Here is a 20,332-nt window from a genome sequence, read left to right as displayed (position 1 = left end):
CTCATCATCATCAGGCATGAATAAAGTAGTAGAATTTTTTTAGAATAAAGAAGTAATCTATATTTATGAGTTCTTAGTAATAAAGACTATAATTAATTATATGTGGTGGCAATACTTTTTGTTCTCTGAATGAATGCTTGAACAGTGCATAAATTGTACTTTGAATTTGATGAATATTGGCTCCTGAAAGGATGAGGAACACGAAAAATATTATTGATGATCTGAAAAATCATGAAATTGATTCTTGAAGCAAGAAAAAGCAGTTCAAAAAAAAAAAAAAAAACAAGCCATGAGCACTAGCCAAGAGCAAAAAAGGGATCCAAGGCTTTGAGCATCAATGGATAGGAGGGCCCAAGGAAATAAAATCCAGGCCTAAGCGGCTAAACCAAGCTGTCCCTAACCATATGCTTGTGGCATGCAGGTCCAAGTTACAAGCTTGAGACTGAGTGGTTAAAGTCGTGATCCAAAGCAAAAGAGTGTGCTTAAGAGCTCTGGACACCACTAACTGGGGACTTTAGCAAAGCTAAGTCACAATCTGAAAAGGTTCACCCAGTTATGTGTCTGTGGCATTTATGTATCTGGTGGTAATACTGGAAAACAAAGTGCTTAGGGCCACAGCCAAGACTCATAAAATAACTGTGTTCAAGAATCAACATACTACACTAGGAGAGTCAATAATACTATCTGAATTCTGAGTTCCTAAGGATGCCAATTATTCTGAAAATTTAAAGATACAGGGGGATGCCAAAACTGTTCAGAAACAAAAAGCTACAAGCCCCGCTCATCTAATAAGAATATGAGCTTCATTTAAAACTCTAAAATATTATTACTTCTTAATTTCTGCTAAATCCTATTTTATTTATCTAGTTGCTTGAGGACAAGCAACAGTTTAAGTTTGGTGTTGTGATGAGCGGATATTTTATACGCTTTTTGGGGGTAATTTCATGTAGATTTTAGTATGTTTTAATTAGTTTTTAATAGAATTTTATTAGTTTTTAAGCAAAAATCATATTTCTGGACTTTACTATGAGTATGTGTATTTTTCTGTGATTTCAGGTATTTTCTGGCTGAAATTGAGGGAGCTGAGCAAAAATCTGACTTGGGCTGAAAAAGGACTGCTGATGCTGTTGGATCCTGACCTCCCTGCACTCGAAATGGATTTTCTGGAGCTACAAGAGTCCAATTGGCGCGCTCTCAACGGCGTTGGAAAGTAGACATCCAGGGCTTTCCAGCAATATATAATAGTCCATACTTTGCGCGAAGATAGACGACGTAACTTGGCGTTTAACGCCAAGTTCATGCTGCTGTCTGGAGTTAAACGCCAGAAAAAGCGTCATGATCCGGAGTTGAACGCCCAAAACACGTCATAACCTGGAGTTTAACGCCAAGAAAGGCCTCTACTCGTGGATAGCTTTAATCTCAGCCCCAGCACACACCAAGTGGGCCCCAGAAGTGGATTTCTGCACCAATTATCTTAGTTTATTCAATTTCTATAAACCTAGGTTACCAGTTTACTATTTAAACAACTTTTACAGACTTATCTTGTACCTCATGACATTTTCAGATCTGAATTACATACTTTGTGACGGCATGAGTCTCTAAACTCCATTGTTGGGGGTGAGGAGCTCTGCAGCGTCTTGATGATTTAATACAATCCCTTTGTTTTCCATTCAAACACGCTTGTTCTTATCTAAGATGTTTATTCGCGCTTAATTGTGAAGAAGGTGATGATCCGTGACACTCATCACCTTCCTCAATCCATGAACGTGTGCCTGACAACCACCTCCGTTCTACATCAGACTGAATGAATATCTCTTAGATTCCCCAACAGAATCTTCGTGGTATAAGCTGGATGGATGGCGGCATTCATGAGAATCCGGAAAGTCTAAACCTTGTCTGTGGTATTCCGAGTAGGATTCCGGGATTGAATGACTGTGACGTGCTTCAAACTCCTGAGGGCTGGGCGTTAGTGACAGACGCAAAAGAATCAATGGATTCTATTCCAACCTGATTGAGAACCGACAGATGATTAGCCGTGCTGTGACAGAGCATAGGAACGTTTTCACTGAGAGGATGGGAAGTAGCCACTGACAACGGTGACACCCTACATAGAGCTTGCCATGGAAGGAATCTGCGTGTGAGAAGAGGATTTCAAGGAAGAGTTGAAGTCAAAGGACAAAGCATCTCCAAAACTCCAACATATTCTCCATTACTGCACAACAAGTAACATATTCCCTAGTCCTTTATAAACAAATAACTCTATTGTTCAAGTAATCCAAACAATTTTGTTGACATCCTGACTAAGACAAATAAAATAAACATTGATTGCTTCAAGCCAATAGTCTCCGTGGGATCGACCCTTACTCACGTAAGGTATTACTTGGACGACCCAGTGCACTTGCTGGTTAGTTGAACGGAATTGTGAAAAGAAAGTAATCAGTTAGTTGAGTTAGTTTGACTTTTTGGCACATGCCAAGGAGCCACTAATCAAGAATCACAATTTCATCCACCAATATGCTCACAATGAAATTATTTGGTTAAATTCCAAACCAGTATAAATTCTTGTATCAAAAGACCCTTGAACTACAAGAGCCTTGTGCGAGGCAAGAAAATTGATTTTAGTCTGAAAAGCATCTGGAGGGTCCTTAGGTTGAGAATATCAACCTCATCATCTTCAGAGGTAACATACATAGAGAGAAAAAATCATGATCCAAGGCTTGAGGAAGTAATCTGATATCTCACCTTACCGGATGCACAATGGGTCATGGGAGCTTCGGACAAGGCACTCCACTTAAGAATGAGTGAGCTCAAGCCAGTTGCAAGGGATTAGATGGAGTTTGTCCATCGCTCAATCTCACCCACAAGTAACCGATCCGAATTTAGTGTTGCTAGAGCTATTATGATTCGTTGTATTATGACCGGTCAAGAGGTGAGGATTGACAAAATAATTCCAAATGAGATATACCATTTTGCTTCCAACCCAAGCTCAAGATCTCCACCCGGGTTCTCTAGCATTATTCATCGCCTATGTAAAACGGCTGGTGCTTTCATAGAGAATGATATTCCTATATCACTAGGGCATCCAATCTCCAAGAGTCAATAGAAAAGGTAAAAGTACAACCCGCTCAAGAGGCTCAAGAAGAAGAAGTCCAGGGAGTCCAAGAGGAAGAGCAAGAGGCTCAAGAAGAGGAGATGTTACAACTTCCTCCATCTTCATACCAAATTCCTCAAGAGCAAGGTGAACCATATCAACACTCTTCAGCTCCTCCACAACAAGAGGTAGAGTGGCAACAAGTGTATTCTGCAATACAAAAATTCTCAGTATAAAGCCATGCAAGAAGCTCATCACAAAGAATTCCAAGATTTCAAAGCCTTGCATGAGACACATCACAAAGAGTTCCAAAACTACCGAGCACTCTTTGAAATTCAGTTTGAAAGCTCAAGATTCTTAGCGACTAAATATGTATGCCAAGATGAACTATGTTACTTGGGCTCAAAGTCAAGCACACCCAACTCTACTTGGTTTTGAAAAAGTGTTCAATGTGTATAAGAAGGAGCTTAAGAAAATAAACAAGGAACACAAGTATTAGAGGGATGGAGAATTATGTTACCATGGCCTTTGGAACCCAAAAGACAAAGTTGAGCACCTTGTACCAGGAATTTGGGAACCAAGAGAGCCACAAGAAGATGATGATGAGGAGGAGAATGATAGTAGAGGCAATAATAATGAATAAGGTTGTCAAGTTCTTTTATGTTACCTTTACCTCCTTTATCTTTTGCTTATTTGTAATCTATTTGCTTTACCTTTGTGTTTTGTATTTATTTTAATTGTGTTTTCTATATCCTATGCTTCATCTACTTAACTCACTACTTGTATCGTCCTCCTAAGCATTCTAATTACATGAAAAATAGTTACTTAGATGGAGAAAAGTTAAATCCTATCAATAAAAGTGCTTTCATGAGCAGTGGTATGTATACTTGTGATTTTCATGAATTGAGCCACAAAAAGATGGTCTTGCATGAATAGGAAGCGTGAGTCCTTAAGGCATGAGACTTAGATAAGTTCTATGAGATCTGATCAAAAGAAAGAATCCTTGGAATTGAACTGAAAAAGATTTGAAAAAGAAAGAGAGAAAATAAATAACAGAGAAACAAAATAGAGAAAGCAATTCAAAATAAAAATCAAAAGTTACAAAGATCTGAGAATCAATGGTTAAAGAGCCCAACTATGTGTCTATAGTGTGATTGTCCAAGGATAGGTCTCAGATAATTAGATCCGAGGGATGCCTCTTTACTCGGTAACCTGAGTCTACTGGTTTAAGATTACCGATCGAAAATCCACCGTCTAGAGTTCTCTTGAGACAAAGAATTTAGAAGCCCAAAGAGGCTCTGGCCATCAATGGCGGAGAACTCAAAATCTTTAACTATGTGCTTGCGGTGCGAACGTATCAAGGAGTGGCTTGGGTAATTAGATCCGAGGAGTGCCTTATCACCTGGTAACTTGAGCCAACTGGCTCGAGATTACCGATTGAACGCCCACTATCAAGAGTTGCTTTGAGAACTGAGCATTTAGAGTTGTCAACTCGAAAGCGCTTTGGTATAAAACAAGGATTCAATGATCAACATAAAAGAAGAATCTCATAATACTATCTGAGCCTTAACTCTCAGGAACCCTCCATTCTTAAGAATACAAGACTCATTAAAGATAAAGAAAATTCTAGATGATCACATGAGTTGTTAAACTCCACTACCTAGAAAGGCATGAACTTCAAGAAGGGGTTAACCTTACTCCATGTAATGCAATTCTTTCCTTTTTCATTTTCATTTGTTTCAGGACAAGCAAAATATTAAATTTAGTGTTATGATGCATTCGCATCTTTTGTGTTTTTTCTTTGTAATTTTATTTAATTTACTAAGAATGCTTTTTGAATGATCGATAGTTTCATGATTGAAATAAACATTACTTTGATTTAGTTAAATTTATTGTTTACAAGAAATTTTAGAAGAAAAACAGCAAAAAACAAATTAAAGAACAAAAGAGGATAGAAAGCACTAAACAGAATACTCTCTGGATTGAACAGAAAATTTTCTGAGTTAAATAAAAAGCCCATAAACACAAAGTATTAGAAAGCAACCTTCACGTACTATTCATCGATCCGCGCCTGTACTAAATTCAAATTTTGTAAAACCAAATAAATAGGCTGCACAGATCAATTTAAGAATTTATATATTTTTCTTATCTTCAAATAAGATTTGGAATAATAGTATTAAATTAAAATGTTTAAAATTATTCATCGATTCAGACTTGTTTTTATATAATTAGACACAAAATTATCTATTTTTAAAATCAAAATTAAAGTGTATAATATTTTAATAAATTTTAACTATCAATCTTAATTATATATATTATATATATTTTTTATAATTATATATATTATATATATTTTTATAATTAAAATTAAAGATTAAAAATTATTAAAATATCAAAAATATATATATATATATATATATATATATATATATATATATATATATATATATATATATATATATATATATATATCGATACACTTAAAAGTTTTTATACGAACATTACTTTATCTTCTTTCAAATCACGGAATAAAGAAACAAATTTATGCATGGCTTATTGGCAGCTGCCACCTTATCATAACGTCATGACTCATGAGAGCGCAATCAAGTAATGAAATAAAATTTTAATCTATCTATCTAGAAGTATTTTAATTTCTCAAAATTTCTTGACTTCTTGACATTAGAGAATTTGAAATTAAGGAATGCCTGGTAGCTTTTCGGGTAGAGACAAGAGGCATTTTCTTAGTGAGATGAATGATTGCTAATTTTGTCCAATCAATGGGGAAAAAGAAAGTCAGAAAAGATTATTCAAAGATCTCATTTTTCTTCTTTTGTATCCAATGATACATAGTAAATCAGAATTATCAATTTGTGTATCCCATGACCTCATCACAGTGTGAAATTGACTAATTGAGTATACAAAAACACAAATAATGTTTGCATAACTTTTTAATTTATGCATTTTTTATAGTATATGTAGAAGATAATTTTTTATTTTTATAGTTAATATTATTTTTTAATATCGAAAGTAAAAGATATAAAATATAAAAAAATATTATATATAATATTAAAATTTAATTTTGATACATTGTCAATATGAAATAATTTCATACATACGTATAATTATGTAACGTTATATTAATAAAAATAACTATCTTTTATATTAATTATATAAATAATTATCCCAAATCATCCTCGTTATAAATAAAAAAGTAAATTATTATAAGTATATTTATTATGAATGTGCTAAACTATAACCATAATTTAAATTTTAAGTAGATAGAATCCGTTATAAATATAACCTAGCTGAATTAATTTAGAGTTGGATACTTGAGTATAAATAATCTCTTGTGATACTCTGTGTACAATATCAATCATTAATAAAATCATATCTTATTTTCTCTATTTTCTTTCATCTTCCCTCTCTTCTCAAATTCTAATTTTTATTTTTATAATACGGCACGAAATTCTACTGTAAGAGTAAGCAATTATCTTTTTCTTTTCATCCACTTTATTCTTCTCATTTTTTTTACACCACAATGACCTCACAACATATTAAGTTCCTCTTCCTTAATCTCAAACTTCATTGTTAATTTTTTTTATACTTTCACGTTTCTTTTGTAGTATATACCACACATAAACTATTTTATATCTATAACATTGCATCAATTTTTTTTATTATGCCTGACATGCTTTGCTTTGCTTTACTATATGCATATCATGTACGTATTTATTATATGAAGTATATCCTGTAATATTAATTTATGTATTTTTATAGTGAATTTTACGAAAAAAGCCGTATGCTTTCCTTCCTAATCCATGACATATACGCCATTTTTTTTCTTTTTTTTTTCTTCGATTGTCTTTGAAATTTTTTCCGATCATTTTTTATTTTTTTTCTTTTAGTTTGTTTCTTCTCTTTCCTCCCTATTTTTTCTTTTATTTGTTACATTATTATTATTATTCGGATTTTTTTATAATATTTTATTTAATATTAATATCATTTTTCAAAGTAAATGATAATTTTTTTTATTTCTAAAAAAATTAACCGAGTTTTGCCCCATAACAATGTATGTCTATGAATAAATGTGCTCTTGATCATTGCTTGTAAGTTGTACTGTATTTGGGGGAGGGGGAGGAGAGGGATTGTTTGTGTACGTGGTGTTTGATTTAAGTTATTTTATTAATTTTTTTGAAGTAAATAAATTGGTAAAATAAAAAATACAAAGTTAACGGCGATTAACTCATTATTTTATCACTTACAAATTCTCTTCGCTTTAGAGAATTTTTTCAAATTCAAGACTGCATATCATGATTTCATGTTGGCTGAAATAAATAAATAAATAATAATGGAAATAAAGTTTTAAAATTTCATCATGTCACTTGCATATTCTGAATGGCAATACATATATATAGTAGTACGGTACCATTCTGGCTTCAAAGTAAAGGGACCAAATTAAAAGGGGAAGCATCTCAATCACTTCATTTAATTTTATCTGTTGGCAATGCAAATTAAGTTTCCGCTAAATTATGAAAGTTAGCTTCTCCACTCTTTTTAATCGAAAGTCGATCTTTTGGGATCAAACCATAAGATTTATTGCTATGAAAAGAAGTTAAAGAAAACAAGATTACTATTTTTAAGTGCATTCTTGAACAAGGTAAAATAATCACTATTGATGAAAGAGATTTCTAACCTTTTGGGTCAAAATATTCATAATTGTTACTAAAGTTCGCTAATAAAATTCCGATTTTTGCTAGAATCGTCATCAATGAGAGTATTATTAAAAGTATAGATTAGATATTAGTTATATTGATAAACAATTATGAGTTAAATTTTAGGGAAATTCTTTGGTATAGATGAGGGGGACAAATCTATATGTGTATATTTGTGTTGGAAGAGTGTTTAATAGACAAGTGTTTTCTGAAGGAATTAACCTATGTGGCTATTAGATGGTGTAGTACTCGCATACCAACAGCACTATTTTCTTGTGTCGTTATATAAAATTGTTATTTTTAAATATATTGGACTTTCTTTTTTATTTTTCTATAATAAAATGACTTCTTTTTATTTATTTATGTATTTTTAGTGAAGTTTATCGATTTATTGAACTCTATTGTTACAAATTTAATTAATATTGTTAATTTCTGAAACTCTAAAAGCAGGTTTTAGGTCACTAAATTAGTTAAATATTGGATAGTTTAACTGAAAAATAATTTTAAGATAATTTATTGTATTTAAAATGTATGAAAAAAACTATTTTAAATAGTATAATAGCAAAATAGATATGGATGATCATTTATATTATTATTTAATATTTTGTAATTAAAATTAAATTGGTAAAATTATTATAATAAAAAAATAAAGTATATTTTTTATCCCTAAAATCTACTAAAATTTTTTAAAATACCCCATTATTTTAATTTATTTCAATTTTGTTCAAATATTTTTTATTTGTATCAAATATATTTTTTATAGCTAATTTTTTAAAAAGTTTAGGACTAATGTAACAATAATGTATCATATATAATTATAACTAATTTATTTGTATTGAAAGTTGTTCTTATAAAAATTGTTACTGAATTTGTCTTAATTTTTTGAAAAATTAGCTGTTAAAAATATATTTGGTACAAATTAAAAATTTTTAGAATAAAATTAAAACAAAATAAAATTTATGAGTATTTTTAAAACTTTTAACAAATTTCATAGACAAAAAAATATACATAAAAAAACATTTACTTACAATCATAATACTTAAAATATTATTTTAGCTTATAAGCTAATTTGTAGTTTAAAAGTATCAATTTTGATTACAAAATTTTATTTAACAAAAAAAATTCCAATTTTATACAAACTTAAACCTACATAGGATTTTCAACATCAAAAGTAGGGCACAACCGGAGAAAAAGATTAAAAGTAGAAAAAATATTTCTTATTTGTTTCTTTTAAAACTAGTAAATTATTGGATCAAATGAAAACAAACAAAAAATATTTCTCATATTTTTTATCTTTTTTCAGGTCATGCTTTATTTTTTATGTTAAAAATTCTATGTATTTTAACTTCGTACAAAATTGAGACTTTTTTGTTAAACAAAATTTTATAATCAAAATTAATAATTTTAAACTAAAAATAAGCTTATAAGCTAAAATAATATTTTAAGTATTATGATTTTAAGTAAATTTTTTTTATGTATATTTTTTTTATAAAGTTTGTTAAAAGTTTTAAAAATATTCATAAATTTTATTTTATTTTAATTTTATTCTAAAAATTTTTAATTTGTATCAAATATATCTCTAATGCTAATTTTTTAAAAAAATTAAGACCAGTTCAATAATAATTTTACAAAAACAACCTTCAATACAAACAAATTAGTCATAATTATATATTATGCATTATTATTAGATTAGTCCTGAACTTTTTAAAAATTTAACTGTAAAAAATATATTTGATACAGATCGAAATTTTTTTAAATAAAATTAAAATAAATTAAAATAGTGAGGTATTTTAAAAATTTTTAGTAGATTTCAAAGACAAAAAAATATACTTTTTTATTATAAAAATTTACCAATTTAATTTTAATTATAAAATATTAAATAATAATATAAATAATCATCCATATCTATTTTGTAATTATACCATTTAAAATAATTTTTTCTCATACAATTTGAATAAATAAATTATCTTAAAAATTTTTTTAGTCAAATTATCCAATATTTAACCAATTTAGTGACCTAAAATCTGCTTTTAGACTTTCAGGAATTAATAATATTAATTAAATTTGTGACAATAGAGTTCAATGAATCGATGGACTTCACTAAAATAAAAATAAAAAATAAGAAGTCATTTTATTATAGAAAAATAAAAAAGAAGTCCAATATATTTGGAAACAGCAATTTTATAACGACACAAGAAAGTTGGGGCTGCTAGCATGCATGTACTGTGTTTAGTAAGCACAAAAGTTGCAAAAGCTTTCACCTGACACCTATTCCTACTAATACAGCTATCATCTAATAGTCATATAGTTTGACTCCCTCAAAGGACACTTGTCCATTAAACGCTCTTCCAACACAAATCTATACATGTAGATTTGTCCCCCTCATCTATACCAAAGAATTTGCCTAAATTTTAAAGTGGTTCTTGAACCTACAATTGAGATTTTAAACTTAAAATTATCTCAAAATTGTCTTTAAACTTAACAACAGTCGTTCCTAAGGTATTTTTTGTCAACAGATTGATGACGTAGTTGAACAAAAATCACGTTGAATTTGTAAATGTTGTCTTTTTTTCCAACTCCCAAATACAACTGAAATAATGTCGTTTTTCACTCCATCCGTTGTCACCTCGTCACTCCCAAAATCGACCCCTCTCTCTTCAACAAGAGCATTGGATCTCGCCGCCAAATATACTCCCATCCTGTCGTCCCAAGTCCTCTTCCACCGGCCACCAATGCCATGTTGCTGGCTTTCTCCTTGCTATTAAACTACCTTCTTTCTCTTTTGATGACCTTGAAAATACTGAGAACCGTGTGATCATCGATTATCTGAAATAGTTTATCAGGGAAGATAAAAAATTCAACAGTTCGATCCACGTTCACCAAAAAGGAAACGACGACATTTACAAGTCCGGCGCGGTTTCTGTCTAGCCACGTCATTGATCTGTCACCAGAAAATACCTTAGGGACGACTGTTGTTAAGTTTAGAGATAAATTTGGGGCAATTTTAAGTTTAAGGATGAGTTCGCGACTCGATCACAAGTTCATGGACCACTTTGAGATTTAACTCTAATAATATTATTTTTAGTGCGTATTTGTTGATTTAATTTACCTACCACCACCAATCGTGAAATTTGATAAAGTTGTTATTTTTCCAGTAATGATAATTTTAACTCCTATATATAGTCCATAATTTTACTAGATAACCAATTAGGATACGAGACAACTTAAGCCATCTTTTAAATTTTAAAAAATACGCACTGCCGCTGCGTTTTCTCCCTGAAAAGAAACATCTCGAAACTTAGAAAAGAAACATCCAGTAACCCACATAAAACCATCTATTTACTTAGAAAGAAACATCTAAAATCCTACAAAAGAAATATCCATTTAATCAAAAAGAAACATCCGAAAAAATAGTTAAAGAAAAAAAAAGGCATGCATCCCCCCAAAAAGAAACATCCTAAATCTAGGAAAGAAACATCTTGTAATCCACATAAAAAATCATGATCCTGAGCACGGTGAATCGTGAGGGGGAGAGCACTACGAATCGCAATGGAAGGCGTTGCGGTGGTCCTGGGCATGACGAATCGCGAGGGGGAGGCCATTGCAGTAATCAGCGGTGTAACAGCCCAGACCATCTGCTAGCACGATATTGTCCGCTTTGGCACACAAGGCCTCACGGTTTTGCCTTTGACGATAGGGATGATAGCCGAAGCCCCCTCACACTCACTCGTCAAAACGCGTCATGCTATGGAGAGGTATCCACACCCTTATAAAGCATGCTTCGTTTCCCTCCCCAACCGATGTGGGACCTTACAATCCACCCCCTAAGGGAACCCAACGCCCTCACTAGCACATCGATCCAGGCTCCAGTTCTGATACCATCTGTAACAGCCCAGACCACCCGCTAGCATGATATTGTCCGCTTTGGCACACAAGGTCTCACGGTTTTACCTTTGACGATAGGGATGCTAGCCAAAACCCTCCACACTCACTCATCAAAATGCGTCATGTTAGGAAGAGGTATCCACACCCTTATAAGACATGCTTCGTTCCCCTCCCCAACCGATGTGGGACCTTACAATCCACCCCCCTAAGGGAGTCCAGTGCTCTCACTGGCACATCGATCCGGGCTCCGACTCTGATGCCATTTGTAACAGTCTAGACCACCTGCTAACACGATATTGTTCGCTTTGACACACAAGGCCTCACGGTTTTTTCTTTGACGATAGGGATGATAGCCGAAGTTCCCCACACTCACTCGTTAAAATGCATCGTGCTAGCGGGTGGTTTAGACTGTTACAAGCGGCATTGCAAAGCATGAGAAAGGGGGCTGCGGTGGTCCTAGGCACGACGAATCGCAAGAGAGGATGCTGCAGTAATGGGTGGTGTTGTGAATCACAATAGAGGATATTGTGGTGGGAGAGAAAGACAACAATGTGAATGACGTGAGTAAGAGTGGGAAAGGAAGAAAACGGTGTGCAATTGTTTTTTCAATTTTAGGGTTAATTTTAGGAAAATTTTTTCGTATTATTGGATTTTTTTATTACGATTCACATCGTAATTGACCGGTACCCTAGTTAGTTGATTTTGAAAATGTTTGTTTAGTTCATGATGTTAATTACGAGCCAAACTATTGGATGTTGATGATGAAAGAATGTTTCTGTAATTCTATGTTCTGGTAAGTGTTAACCCAATTAACCTCATGTGATGAAGACGCGACGGTAGTCGGTGGGTGGCGACGTCGAAAACTGCGTGGAGACGGTGGGTTTGTAGAGGGAGAAATTTGACTGTTTCTAAATGAATGGAAAGGGATTAGGTTTTTTATAAATTGCTTTTATTGTGTATTATAAATATGATTAGGATAAATGTAGAAAGAACCTTTTTTGAATTTTAAATTTTAATTTTTAAATTTTTATTTATTTATAAAATTTAAATTATAATATAGTTGCCTTATGTTGACTTGTAGGGAGTTGTTTCTTTATACTTTCTCTTATTAATTACTTTTTTTATTAAAACGGAGCTATTTATTAATTACTCTATATCTTACAGATTTAGCTAAATTTTTTATTGTAAAAAAACCCGATTCAGCTTTATTACTGGGCTTATTATTGGGCTTTTCGATATTACTCTTGTTTGCATTATGGAGTAGACACCATAACTTCTGCATGATAGACCATAAACATACTAAGCCCTATTTAGAATTAAGACGACAAACAAGCTCCAAAAGAAAAATTGAAACGACAATCCTCACAATATATATAAACAAAACAATGTGTAATCGTTAATTGAGTCGCCAAAAAAAATTAGGCCGTTACTCTGGTGATGAAGAACATATTCTTCATCAGCTGATGAAATTATGTGGAAGGCACAATTAAGTCACGCGTCCTTTATTCCTTGAAAGAAGAGACAGTTTTTGAGGTGCTGTAGGAGCTTGTATCATGTCATGTCTCTCTTCAGTGGGATTAGATGAAGTTAATGACATTATTTTTTCTTAAGTTAATGATATTGTTATTATTTTAGTTAATCCGTTGAGTCTTTTTGGTTGATTATTGGCCAGTGTTTTTTTGTTGTGATTGGGACATTGGGCATTATGGCTAATATTTGTAAATCATACAAAAAAAAGATTTTGGTGTCACAAATTTAAGATTGGAACCCATTATGACCAAAAAGAAAAAGGTTGAAACCCATGTTCTCGGACCAACTGAAATCATGAAAATAATAACAATGATAATAAAATAAAAGAGCATGCTTACTATGATGATTTTGAATTAAAAAAATTGAAATAAATAAATTAGTAAAAACAAAAAATATAAATTAAATGATAAAAACTAATTTTGAAGTTTTGTAATTCTATCATTTATATATTATTAATTATTTATTTTATTTTATTTTTCAACTTGTGTTGCTCCATTATTGTTATTATTCTTCAATATTTATCTATCATTTATGATGTTTTTATTAAAATAATTATTCTAAAAAATTTAATTAGTTAAATTTTTGATATAATAAGAATTTGATTGGTATCTAAAAATCATCATATTATTTTATATTTTTATTAAATAATAGAAGAGTGCATAATAATATTTTATAATTAAAATTAATATTTTAATATAAATTTTTTAATATTATAAATTTTATATTTTGTTTTTTTCAAAAATTTTCGATTACACTAATAGATGAATGTGCTAGAACTCTTCACATTTCACAAAGCACAAGTATATATTTTTTTCTTAATTTTTGATGATTGTTATTATTCTCACACCAAAATCTTTGCTTTTTTATTATTGTTTTTGTGGAGATGGGTAAAATCCAAAACCCAAATCTCCTCTTACACTTTTCACCCCAAACTCACTCATTCCTCCTTGTTTACTACACATGCAGCACGCTTCCTCACCCCAAATCAGCCTCTCATGGAAAAAGAAAATAGCAGCAATGAAGAGGTATCTAAAGCCACCAAACTTTCTAAAAAATTTGACTTCGCTAATGAAAACGGAGTTGTTGCTTCACTTTTCCTTCCGATCCAGTGCTGTTGATTCTCTCACAGATTTGGCGCTACTACTTCTAACCCTTTTGGCGGTGCTATTGTAGTCCGTTCTAGTTCAGATGATGCCTTCCTGCTCTGGTGTTGTTAGGTTGCACTTTTGATATTGTGCGCCACCAAACAGCTTCTTTTCAGAGGATGTTTAATAAGGATTGTGGCAGATTTCTGCCGGAGATTACCCACTGTTGCCAGTTTTGCTGCCTCATGTGCTAGGGTATTTCCTTATCTAGAAATCCAGATAATGCCACATTTATTTATGCCCCCTAGTAGTTCCCATATGTCCTGAATAATTGGTTGAATCTTTTTCATGGAATTTTTTTACTTAATGCAAGATTGGCCCAGGCCGTCTGATTTGAAAAGCCTAAGAGGATTATTGGGATTAACCGGATACTATAGGCGATTTGTTAAAAATTATGGTAAGATTGCTTGGCCACTAACTCAACTCCTCAAGAAAGATAGCTTCAAGTGGGTGGAGAACGCTCAAATTGCCTTTGAAGAACTAAAAAAGGCAATGACTACTCTGCCAGTGCTAGCACCACCTTCTTTCCAAAAGCTTTTTACCATAGAAATTTATGCTTCTGACAAAGGAGTAGGAGTTGTCTTAATGCAAGAAGGTAGACCGGTGACTTGTGTGAGGCAAAAAATTTTAGAAAGAGCACAAGCCAAGTCTATTTGCAAAAGAGAACTCATGGCAATAGTGTTGGCAGTTCAACAGTGGAGATACTATCTTTGGAACAATATTTTACAGTGCATACTGATAAAAAAAATCTTAAATATCTGTTGGATCAACGAATGGTAGGGGAAGACCAACAGAAATGGATAACAAAATTGTTGGGATATGACTTTGAGATCAAGTATAAAGTTGGCACTGAAAATAGGGTAGCCAATGCATTGTTGAGAAAACTCAATTTCTCATCCCTCACCATCATAGTAACAGCAGTAGAATAGGATTAATTAGAAGATGAAGTGCAAGCTGTTGACAAACTCCAAGGCATTATTTAAGAACTTTTGTAATGAAAAGACACTCAGTCGAGGTTCAAACTTAAACATGGAAAGCTGTATTACAATGGCAGATTGGTGATTCCAAGAAACTCCAAGAGGATTCTACAAATTTTGAAAGAATTTCATAATACAAAGGTGGGTGTCATTTTGAATACTTTTGGACCTACACGAGAATTTTCGAAGTGATGTATTAGGAAGGAATGGAAAGACAAATTCAGCAATACATCAAAGAATGTGTGGTGTGCCAACGAAATAAGCATAAGATGTTGTTGTCTGCTGGCCTTTTACAATTACTGCCAATTCCTACAAATATTTGGTTTGATGTATCTATGGACTTCATTGGGGGATTGCCCAAGACTTTGGAAATGGACACTATCTTGTTGGTTGTGGATAAAATGACTAAATATGCTCATTTTTTTGCTCTAGCACAATCTTACACACCCAAGGAAGTAGCTGATTTGTTTGTCAAAGAAGTGGTACGACTTCATAATTTTCCAAACTCAATTGTTTCAGATCGAGATAAATTATTCATGAGCAATTTTTGGGGTGAGTTGTTCAAGGAAGCCAGAACCACTCTCAAGAAGAGTTCAGCTTATCATCCACAAACGGATGACCAAAGTGAAGTTGTCAATAAATGTTTGGAAACCTACTTAAGGTGTCTTATAAGTTCCAAGCCAAGACAATAGCCTAAATGGCTAGCTTGGGTAGAATATTGGTATAACACCAACTATCATAGCTCCATTCAAATGTCCCCTTTTAAATCCTTCTATAGTAAAGAACCTCATATGCTCTTGAAAGGTAGAGCTAGGGGTGGCAAACGGGCCTAAACCCGCCGGGCCGGCCTGCATAACCCGCCAAAAAAGGCGGGCTGGGCTGGAAAATCAGGACCGCCAAATATCAAAAGCCCGCCTAACCCGCACCGCTTAAACCGCGGGTTTTGGCGGGGCGGGGCGGGCTTCCCCGCCGGGCTAAGGTTTTTATTAGTGAGGGGGTATTTTTGCAATTCTTTTGCCAAAACCTAACTTCTCCGAACCTAACTTACAAGAGTGTGAAGATAAAAATTGAGTGTTTTGAATTATGTTTATGTTATTTTGGAGACAATATTTATAATTATGTTTTGGATTATATTTATTTGCTTTGGAGAGAATATTTATACTTATATTTTGAATGAAAATTTAGTTTATAATTATATTTATTAGATATTTATAATTACAAAGACTTTAATGTTTGTGAATATAAAAAATATAATTTTTTATGCCATTAGAAATTATAAATTTATTAATATGGTTGTGAAATTATATATATTACTTAGTAGTTAATAGTAAAAAAAAAAAGAGGAGTTTTGGCAGGCTTAGCCCGCCAGCCCGCCAGCCCGCAGTTAGGCGGGGCGGGCTAGGATTCTAGGACCGCCTCACTAGGCGGGGCGGGGGGGCCAGCCCGCCAAAGGGTGGGCTTTTGGCGAGGCGGGGCGGGGCGGGGCGGGCTTCCCCGCTTGCCACCCCTAGGTAGAGCAGAAATAGTGGTAGAAGAAGTTATGGTCCTCCTAAAAGAAAGAAATCGGAAGATTGATGAGCTCAAATTTCAACTTGAAAGAGCCCAAAACAAAATGAAAACATATGCTGACCAGAAAAGGCAATATGTGACCTATGAGAAAGGGGAGAAGATGTATCTTAAGTTGCAGCCATATAAGATGCAAGCACTTGCCAAAAGGATCAATCAAAAGCTTAGTACAAGATATTATGGGCCATTTGAGATATTAGAAAGAGTGGGACAAGTTGCATATCGGTTGAAACTATCAGAAACAACAAGAATTCATCCTATTTTTCATGTTTCTCTATTGAAAAAGTGTATTAGCTCGAATATCCAGCCACAACCACTTCAAGAAGCTATTTCGGAAGAATGGGAGCTTTAAGCTCAACCAGAAGAAGTCCTCCAAGTTTTTACCGATGTAGCAGGACAGCTCAAAATATTGATCAAATGACAAGATTTACCAGAATTTGAAAATTTGTGGGAGTTGGGCACTGAAATTCAGAAGGTATTTTCTTCTTTCCACCTTGAGGACAAGGTGGCTCTTCAAGGGGAGAGTATTTTTGAATATCCTAGAAAAAATAGTGCAAAAAGAAATAAAAGATAAAGAAAAGAGAGCAAATGAGCTCATCATTAGGGATGGAAAGATTCTCCATTTGCCTTTTAATCATTCTAGAAAAAAGATGAGATAAGGAGTTGTGGGTAGGGCATAAACAAGCTATATGATTAATGAAGAAGAATAATTACAGCATGGGAGTGAATTATTTAGCATGGGAGTGAACTATTTTAATTAGAAGACAACACTATTGATGACTGCTCATCGTTAGTAATTTTTAAGATTCTTTTTCTTTGGTTTTCTAGTATAATTTTATAATTAATCAAGTATTTGGAGTTGTGTTAGTGTTATTGTGTTTTCAGCGGTTTTTGTCTCAAAATAATCAAGAATTAAGGCTTTTTTAGCAAGAAAATACAAAGTCAATTTAAAGACGGTCCAATCGGGGAATCAAACCGAATGCCTAGCCTTCAAGCATGGACGCCCGGTGGCCAAGCATGCAAGCCTGACGGTTGCAACATGGTGCGCGAAATTGTGAACAATACTTTTCACAACTCTCATAATCCCCGGTCATGAACTCCAAGAACTTGGTAGTTCAATTCCATGGCATTACACAACTTCGCACAACTAACCAGCAAGTGCACTGGGTCGTCCAAGTAATACCTTACGTGAGTAAGGGTCGATCCCACGGAGATTGTTGCTATGAAGCAAGCTATGGTCATCTTGCAAATCTTAGTCAGGCAAACTCAAATGTATGATGATGATGAACGAAAATAACACAAAGGTAAAGATAGAGATACTTATGTAATTCATTGGTAGGAACTTCAGATAAGCGCATGAAGATGCCTTCCCTTCCGTCTCTCTGCTTTCCTACAGTCTTCATCCAATCCTTCTTACTCCTTTCCATGGCAAGCTTATGCAAGGGTTTCACCGTTGTCAGTGGCTACCTCCCATCCTCTCAGTGAAAGCGATTGGCATATGCCCTGTCACGGCATAGCGGAATTCAGCTGTCGGTTCTCGGTCAGGCCGGAATAATATCCATCGATACTTTTGCGTCTGTCACTAACGCCCCGCCTGCTAGGAGTTTGAAGCACGTCACAGTCATTCAATCATTGAATCCTACTCAGAATACCACAGACAAGGTTAGACCTTCCGGATTCTCTTGAATGCCGCCATCAGTTCTCGCCTATACCACGAAGACTCTGATCTCACGGAATGGCTGGCTCGTTTGTCAGGCGAGCACTCGGTTGTCAGGCGATCAACCATGCATCGTGTTATCAGGAATCCAAGAGATATTCACTAGAGCTATGATTGCTTGTAGAACAAGAATGGTTGTCAGTCACCTTGTTCATGAGTGAGAATGATGATGAGTGTCACGGATCATCACATTCATCAAGTTGAAGAACAAGTGATATCTTGGACAAAGAACAAGCGAAATTGAATAGAAGAACAATAGTAATTGCATTAATACTCGAGGTACAGCAGAGCTCCACACCTTAATCTATGGTGTGTAGAAACTCCACCGTTGAAAATACATAAGCATAAGGTCTAGGCATGGCCGAATGGCCAGCCTCCCAATGATCTAAGATAGCATAAAACGAAGATAGCTACCAAAGTCTTCTAATACAATAGTAAAAGGTCCTACTTATAGATAACTAGTAGCCTAAGGTTTACAGAAATGAGTAAATGACATAAAAATCCACTTCCGGGCCCACTTGGTGTGTGCTTGGGCTGAGCAATGAAGCAATTTCGTGTAGAGACTCTTCTTGGAGTTAAACGCCAGCTTTTATGCCAGTTTGGGCGTTTAACTCCCATTTGGGTGCCAGTTCCAGCGTTTAACGCTGGGATTTCTTGAGGTGACTTTGAACGCCGATTTGGGCCATCAAATCTTGGGCAAAGTATGGACTATTATATATTGCTGGAAAGCCCAGGATGTCTACTTTCCAACGCCGTTGAGAGCGCGCCAATTGGGTATATGTAGCTCCAGAAAATCCACTTCGAGTGCAGGGAGGTCAGAATCCAACAGCATCTGCAGTCCTTTTGAGTCTCTGGATCAGATTTTTGCTCAGATCCCTCAATTTCAGTCAGAAAATACCTGAAATCACAGAAAAACACACAAACTCATAGTAAAGTCCAGAAAAGTGAATTTTAACTAAAAACTAATAAATATATACTAAAAACTCAACTAAAACTACCAAAAACATACTAAAAACAATGCCAAAAAGCGTACAAATTATCCGCTCATCACAACACCAAACTTAAATTGTTGCTTGTCCTCAAGCAACTGAAAATCAAATAAGATAAAAAGAAGAGAATATGCAATGAATTCCAAAAACATCTATGAAGATCAGTATTAATTAGATGAGCGGGGCTTTCAGCTTTTTGCCTCTGAACAGTTTTGGCATCTCACTCTATCCTTTGAAATTCAGAATGGTTGGCTTCTTTAGGAACTCAGAATCCAGATAGTGTTATTGATTCTCCTAGTTAAGTATGATGATTCTTGAACACAGCTACTTCACGAGTCTTGGCCGTGGCCCAAAGCACTCTGTCTTCCAGTATTACCACCGGATACATACATGCCACAGACACATAATTGGGTGAACCTTTTCAGATTGTGACTCAGCTTTGCTAAAGTCCCCAATTAGAGGTGTCCAAGGTTCTTAAGCACACTCTTATTTGCCTTGGATCACAACTCTTATTCTTTTCTTTCTTTCTTTTTCTCTTTCTTCTTTTTTTTTTTTCTTTTTCGGTTTTTTTTTTTCGCTTGCTTTCTTTCTTTTTTTTTTTGTATTCACTGCTTTTTCTTGCTTCAAGAATCATTTTTATGATTTTTCAGATCCTCAGTAACATGTCTCCTTTTTCATCATTCTTTCAAGAGCCAACATTCATGAACCACAAATTCAAAA

This window comes from Arachis stenosperma, chromosome 4 (assembly GCF_014773155.1).
Source record: "Arachis stenosperma cultivar V10309 chromosome 4, arast.V10309.gnm1.PFL2, whole genome shotgun sequence".
NCBI classification, from domain to species: Eukaryota; Viridiplantae; Streptophyta; class Magnoliopsida; order Fabales; family Fabaceae; genus Arachis; species Arachis stenosperma.
Note: the sequence above shows the minus strand (reverse complement) of the source record.